Below are 7442 nucleotides of genomic sequence, written 5' to 3'. Positions count from 1 at the left end.
ACAGGAGCTTGGGCTTATTCTTTGTTTTCAGAAGTCTTCTGAGCTGCTCCTTGTCGACGCCCTTCAGGTCTCCTCTGACGATTGGGGGAGTAGGCTGGCAGATCGTCTGCGTGGTCTCGTGGTAGGAGGTAAGGTGCTGGGGGCGGGCTCCTCTCAGAGCAGGTTGAGCTTCTCAGAGTGGTCCAGAGGAGAAGAGAGATCAAATCGCACATTAGGAAGAGAAAGAGGTTTCTGAAGCATCTATGTGATCTTGGTCACCTAAGAGGACCCATAACGATTTATCTATGTATTATTAGTATTTGTGCAGACCATAGCTTTGGAGCACTGCTGTTAAATTATAATTGTCACACACAAACACACTGTAACGGAGACGCAGGGAGTCAGGAATTAGGTGCAGTTGGTGAGTTTAATGGTAAATGAACATTACCATTAAACTCAAATACAAAAGAGGAGAAGCGTCTGGACATGATAACAGAACCAGTACTGTCTGATGATCAATTCTACAGTGCTAGATAAAGGTGAAGTAATCAGGGTAGGGATTAAGTCCAGGTGTGCCTAATGATTGGTCGGAGGTGTGTGTAATGACGGTTGCCAACGTGCATCACACTTAACGTCAGAGGCAAATGCAGCATCCTACAATGCTTGCAGCTCTACCGCTGCTTTCTGCTAGTAGGAAAGTCAGTTAAGAACAAATTCTTATTTACCATAAAAGACATTGTATTTATTCTAAGCTCCCCCAGGTTTGCAACATTACCTTTTTGGTATAATTTAGCAGACGCTCTAATCCACAGCCACTTCCAATTAGTTTAATAGTTAAACCTGTCATGAGAGACTGGGGTTGGTTGGGGTCAATTCAGTCAATTACACTGAAGAAAGAAAATGCAGGTTATATAAGCTATGTTCAATATGCTAAATCATGAGTTTCATAAGAATGGTTCGGCCTACTGTTGATCATTTTCAAACAATTTTGTGACAACAGCCTTGGACAATAGAGTGACGGCCAGTGAGAGCCAGCTGGAGGAACTTTTGTAATTTGGGTGAACTATCGCTTTAAGTAATTTCTTTCTTTCTGTCATTATTTTCCAGCCTTGGAGGCCAGAGTAACAGCCAGTGACATACAGGTAGAGGAACTGAAGAATGGGAACGCAGGTAGTGAAAGAACAAACATAATATAAAGTCAAATGCTCCACCCTTCTGTTGTTCTTTTATTAAATAACACTTTTATTGAATTCAATATTCTACATTTTTCTGATTTTAGCCTTGGAGGCCAGACTGAGTTCCAGTGAGAGTCAGTTAGAGGAGATGAAGAAAGACAATTTTGGTAATAATGAGATCTGAATCTGAATGAGAGCTGAAACTCTATAAAACATATTTGCTTAAATAATTAATTCAATGCAAATATAAACAACATTGATTTATGATTCCAGCCCAAGCAGCAGAATTGTCAGCCTTGGGGACTAGAGTTACAGCCAGTGAGACTCAGGTTGTGGATTTGAAGAAAGAGAATACAGGTTAAAAATAAACTAAAAGAGGACTACTGTGAACATACACGTCATCAAAAGAAGTGCTTGTCTCAACTCAGTAATGGATGATACATTTAGCAATGTTTCTTCTCAGACCTGGAGGAGAGAGTGAGAGCCATGTGGTGGAACTGAAGAAAGAGAATGCAATAAATAAGGGTTTTCTTGCCTTTTGGATATTGATACATGTAGAGTATACTATATTTCTATCATTTCAGCCCAAGCAGCAGAAGTGTCAGAGTGACAGCCAGTGAGAGGCAGGTGGAGGAAGTGAAGAAAGTGTAATGATAGGACAACAATATATAAATACACATGATGTCGTTTGACTTTAAAAAAAACACTCCTAATTAATTGAATTATTTACATTTCTTACTCTGTGATTTTAGCATTGAGATGAAGAAAGAGAATTCTGGTAATAAGGAGATATGAATCTATTAAAGCATTTGGTTAATGTTAGCCCTGCCACTGTATATAATCATTACTATATCAACATTACGTTTTTCCATTCCGTGAGAGCAAGCTGGAGGAACTGAAGAGAATTATTGCAGGTGACATACAAAAACCATCAGCTCAATCCATCATTTACGGACACAAACACTGTGTGGCCGTGTCATGCTTATAAGAGTAAAACGGGCTAAACAAAGCTTACTCTCCTGTGTTTGCAGACAGAACGAATGTGGCTTTCTCTGTTGGTTTGACTAACTCAGGATATGTTGGACCCTTCAACTCAGAGAAAACTCTGGTCTACACAAAAGTATTCACCAACATCGGCAATGCTTACGACACAACCTCAGGTAACAGTTTACAGCCTTACACCAACAATACTACAGGTGCAGGTTATGGCATTAAAAATAATTAGGGATAGACCCTTTTTATTAATTTTTTTGCCTAAATGACATACCCAAATCTAACTGCCTGTAGCTCAGGACCTGAAGCAAGGATATGCATATTCTTGGTACCATTTGAAAGGAAACACTTTGGAGATTGTGGAAATGTGAATTGAATGTAGGAGAATATAACACAATAGATCTGGTAGAAGAAAATACAACTAGTCTTTTTCTACCACCATCTTTGAAATGCAAGAGAAAGATCACAGTTCCAGCCATCACTCTGGTTGTAATTCCAATAGTGTCCACAAGATAGCAGCAGTGTATGTGCAAAGTTTCAGATGGATAACTTGAGGTATGAGAACTACAAGACTTTTAGTGTGAAGTCCCCAGGTACATTTCGGGAAATCGTAAAGGAGACATTCACATTCATATTATATTTTTCTGCAAGAATATAGTCAAATCTGTATACTTGGACTTTGATTTAGCTTTCCAAGTATTAGTAGCCATATTATAACTTCAACATTTGCAAAACAACCAGTTTTCATAACTTCATAACTCTTAATATCCTTATAAAATGAAAAGGCATGCTGTCGTACAAGGTTAGTAGCTACATTTTACGACAGATACATGGTTTACGGATAGTCCTGTCAAGCTCAGCTCGTTGGATATCTAACTAGCTTTGTTTGACCCCGGTTGGTGCTTATGGCAGCAATTCTACAGGTGCTGCTTATGGCAACAATAATACAGGTGTTGCTTGTACAGTAACACTACTACAGGTGCTGCATATACAGCAACAATACAACAGGTGCTGTTTATGCAGCAACAGTACTACAGGGGCTGCTTATGGCAGCAATACTACAGGGGCTGCTTATGGCAGCAATACTACAGGTGCTGCTTATGGCAACACTACTACAGGTGCTGCTTGTACAGTAACAGTACTACAGGTGCTGCTTATGGCAGCAATACTACAGGTGCGGCTTATGGCAACAGTACTACAGGTGCTGCTTATACAGCCAACAATACTACATGTGCTGCTTATACAGCAACACTACTACATGTTGCTGCATATACATCATTAATACTACATGTGCTGCATATACAACAACAATACTACACTGTGCTGCGTATACAGCAACAATACTACAGGTGCTGCTTATACAGCAACACTACTACATGTGATGCATATACATAAAGTTCAACACGTACATGTGCTGCTTAATAAGCATCTAATACTACATGTGCTGCTTATACAGCAACAATACTACATGTGCTGCTTATACAGCAACAATACTACATGTGCTGCTTATACAGCGACAATACTACACATGCTGCTTATACAGCAACAATACTACACGTGCTGCTTAAACAGCAACAATACTACACGTGCTGCTTAAACAGCAACAATACTACATGTGCTGCATATACAGCATTAATACTACAGGTGCTGCTTAAACAGCAACAATACTACATGTGCTGCATATACAGCATTAATACTACAGGTGCTGCTTAAACAGCAACAATACTACAGGTGTGGCTTACATTCCCACTGGGCATAAACTGGTTGAATCAATGTTGTTCCAACGTAATTTGTCAATGTATTGTGATGAGAAATCTACATGGAAAATACATTGGATTAGGAAAAAGTGTCGTTTTGAGAATAAAATGTCAATCACATGATTATGTCATCATTGTAACCGATTTTCAACATAGACAAAACTTGTATGAAATATGTTGAATTTGTACCTTTGAAAAAGCGTCAGATCTTCAACGTTATATCCAATATCAGAAAATAAGACAATAGGCTGGGCAGCACCTGCTAGAGAGTTTATCTATCTACAGCTATTTTTGGTCTCCCATCGAGGGTTTTACCAAACCCAACATTGATATTTGTCACTGACTACTACCAACCTGCTAGCGTGAGAATGATTATTGAGGAATTTCTTAATAACCAAATATTCACTGTTGCTAGCGAAGTCATTCCAAAGGGTTGGTTTAACAGTCATATATTGTTAATGATACTATTTGGGCCATTATAGCATTTGCAAAGTCATCTACAGCTATTGTTTCAATTCAATCCAGGGTTCAACTAAAAGTAGACAATACTTATAGCCTCAGGATTTCAAGCTTTGGTTGGATTAACCTCTCCTTTTCAAACAAAAATATACATTAAATCAAATCAAATCTAATTTTATTAGTCACACGAGCCGAATACAACAGGTGTAAACCTTACAGTGAAATGCTTACTTACAAGCCCCTAACCAACAGTGCAGTTTCAAAAAAATGTGGATGAGAATAAGCGATAAAAGTAACAAGTAATAATAATAATATATACAGAGGGGTGCCGATACAGAATCAATGTGCGGGGGAACCGGTAGTATGTACATGTAGGTAGAGTTATTAAAGTGACTATGCATAGATGACAACAGAGAGTGGCAGTGGTGTGGGGGGGGGGTAATGCAAATAGTCTGGGTAGCCATTTGACTGGATGTTCAGGAGTCTTATGGCTTGGGGGTAGAAGCTGTTTAGAAGCATCTTGGATCTAGACTTGGCGCTCCGGTACCGCTTGCCGTGCGGTAGCAGAGAGAACAGTTTATGACTAGGGTGGCTGGAGTCTTTGACAATTTTTAGGGCCTTCCTCTGACACCGCCTGGTATAGAGGTCCTGGATGGCAGGAAGCTTGGCCCCAGTGATGTACTGGGCCGTTCGCACTACCCTCTGTAGTGCCTTGCGGTCGGAGGCAAAGCAGTTGCCATACCAGGCAGGGATGCAACCAGTCAGGATGCTCTCGATGGTGCAGCTGTAGAACCTTTTGAGGATCTGAGGACCCATACCAAATCTTTTCAGTCTCCTGAGAGGGAATAGGTTTTGTCGTGCCCGCTTCATGACTGTCTTGGTGTGCTTGGACCATGTTAGTTTGTTGGTGATGTGGACAACAAGGAACTTGAAGCTCTCAACCTGCTCCACTGCAGCCCCGTCGATGAGAATGGGGGCATGCTCGGTCCTCTTTTTCCTGTAGTCCACAATCATCTCCTTTGTCTTGATCACGTTGAGGGAGAAGTTGTTGTCCTGGCACCACACGGCCAGGTCTCTGACCTCCTCCTATAGGACTGTCTCGTTGTTACTAAATTACTAAATCAAAGCAAACTTTATTTAAAGTGGATTTAAAGTTTGATTAGATAAGATTTAGACCTATTCTTTAACTTTGATTTTGGGTTGAGATGGAGACATGAATCCAACATATCAATTATTAATTTGTAGACAAACTGGATATTGAATTGTGTTTGGTTGTCAATGCAACCATATATCAACATTTGAAAGATGTATTTTCTACTTTGATAGGTCCATCTCTGCCACTGACTTAGGGGCTCTATTCAATCTGTATTGCAGAAATTCAGCGTTACAGCGTGATTGAAATTTAAAGGCAATGTTCCCGCGTTAGTGGAGACTGCATTCAAAGTAAACTCTGCATATGTCGGCTCATCGGAAATTACCTTTACATTTCTATTGCAGAATCTGTAACGCTTTCAGCTTAGTCTGGCTTTTATTCCAGTTTGTCTACAAATTAATAATTGATATGATTGATTCAAATAAAATAAAATAAAATGTTACATGGTTAGCAGATGTTAATGCGAGTGTAGCAAAATGCTTGTGCTTCTAGTTCCGACCGTGCAGTAATATCTAACAAGTTATCTAACAATTTCACAACAACTACCTTATACACACAAGTGTAAAGGAATGAAAAAGAATATGTACATATAAATATATGGATGAGCGATGGCCGTGCGGCATAGGCAAGATGCAGTAGATGGTATAGAGTACAGTATATACATATGAGATGAGTAATGTAGGGTATGTAAACATTATATAAAGTGGCATTGTTTAAAGTGACTAGTGATACATTTATTACATCCAATATTTAATTATTAAAGTGGCTAGCGATTTGAGTCAATATGTTGGCAGCAGCCACTCAATATTAGTGATACCTGTTTAACAGACAGATGGCCTTGAGATAGAAGCTGTTTTTCAGTCTCTTGGTCCCAGCTTTGATGCACCTGTACTGACCTCGCCTTCTGGATGATAACGGGGTGAACAGGCAGTGGCTCGGGTGGTTGTTGTCCTTGATGATCTTTTTGGCCTTCCTGTGAAATCGGGTGGTGTAGGTGTCCTGGAGGGCAGGTAGTTAGCCCCCGGTGATGCGTTGTGCAGACCTCACTGCCCTCTGGAGAGCCTTATGGTTGTGGGTGGAGCAGTTGCCATACCAGGCGGTGATACAGTCCGACATGATGCTCTCGATTGTGCATCTGTAAAAGTTTGTGAGTGTTTTCGGTGACAAGCCACATTTCTTCAGCCTCCTGAGGTTGAAGAGGCGCTGTTGCACCTTCTTCACCATGCTGTCTGTGTGGGTGGACCATTTCAGTTTGTCTGTGATGTGTACGCCGAGGAACTTAAAACTTTCCACCTTCTCCACTACTGTCCTGTCGATTTGGATAGGGGGGTGCTCCCTCTGCTGTTTCCTGAAGTCCACAATCATCTCCTTTGTTTTGTTGACGTTGAGTGTGAGATTATTTTCCTGACACCACACTCCGAGGGCCCTCACCTCCTCCCTGTAGGCCGTCTCGTCGTTGTTGGTAATCAAGCCTACCACTGTAGTGTCGTCTGCAAACTTGATGATTGAGTTGGAGGCGTGCATGGCCACGCAGTCATGGGTGAACAGGGAGTACAGGAGAGGGCTGAGAACGCACCCTTGTGGGGCCCCAGTGTCTTCCTATGGGAAGACTCAACAGCGCATTGAAGCCAAATAAAGTCGGTTAAGGTGGCCTATGATGGAGACATAAGGGCTCAAACACACCATAAGCGTTTGCTGAACGAGGGTACTTAGCACCTCTGAAAGTAATTTGCAAACAGAATGCACACTGATTTTAAATGTAGAATACCGTGAAAGCTGTCAACAGTCAGACTTCTACTAAAATGGCAGCAGTCACAGTCTACAGGGGCTGGTCCTTAAAACACAGCGCGCTGAACGATCAGCAGAGCAACAGCAGACCTAGATCCACATTTGGTGCAATGTGTGCGAGCCTTGACAAGTGCAGTT

The sequence above is a fragment of the Salvelinus sp. IW2-2015 genome, linkage group LG1 (assembly GCF_002910315.2).
Source record: "Salvelinus sp. IW2-2015 linkage group LG1, ASM291031v2, whole genome shotgun sequence".
Taxonomy (NCBI): Eukaryota; Metazoa; Chordata; class Actinopteri; order Salmoniformes; family Salmonidae; genus Salvelinus; species Salvelinus sp. IW2-2015.
Note: the sequence above shows the minus strand (reverse complement) of the source record.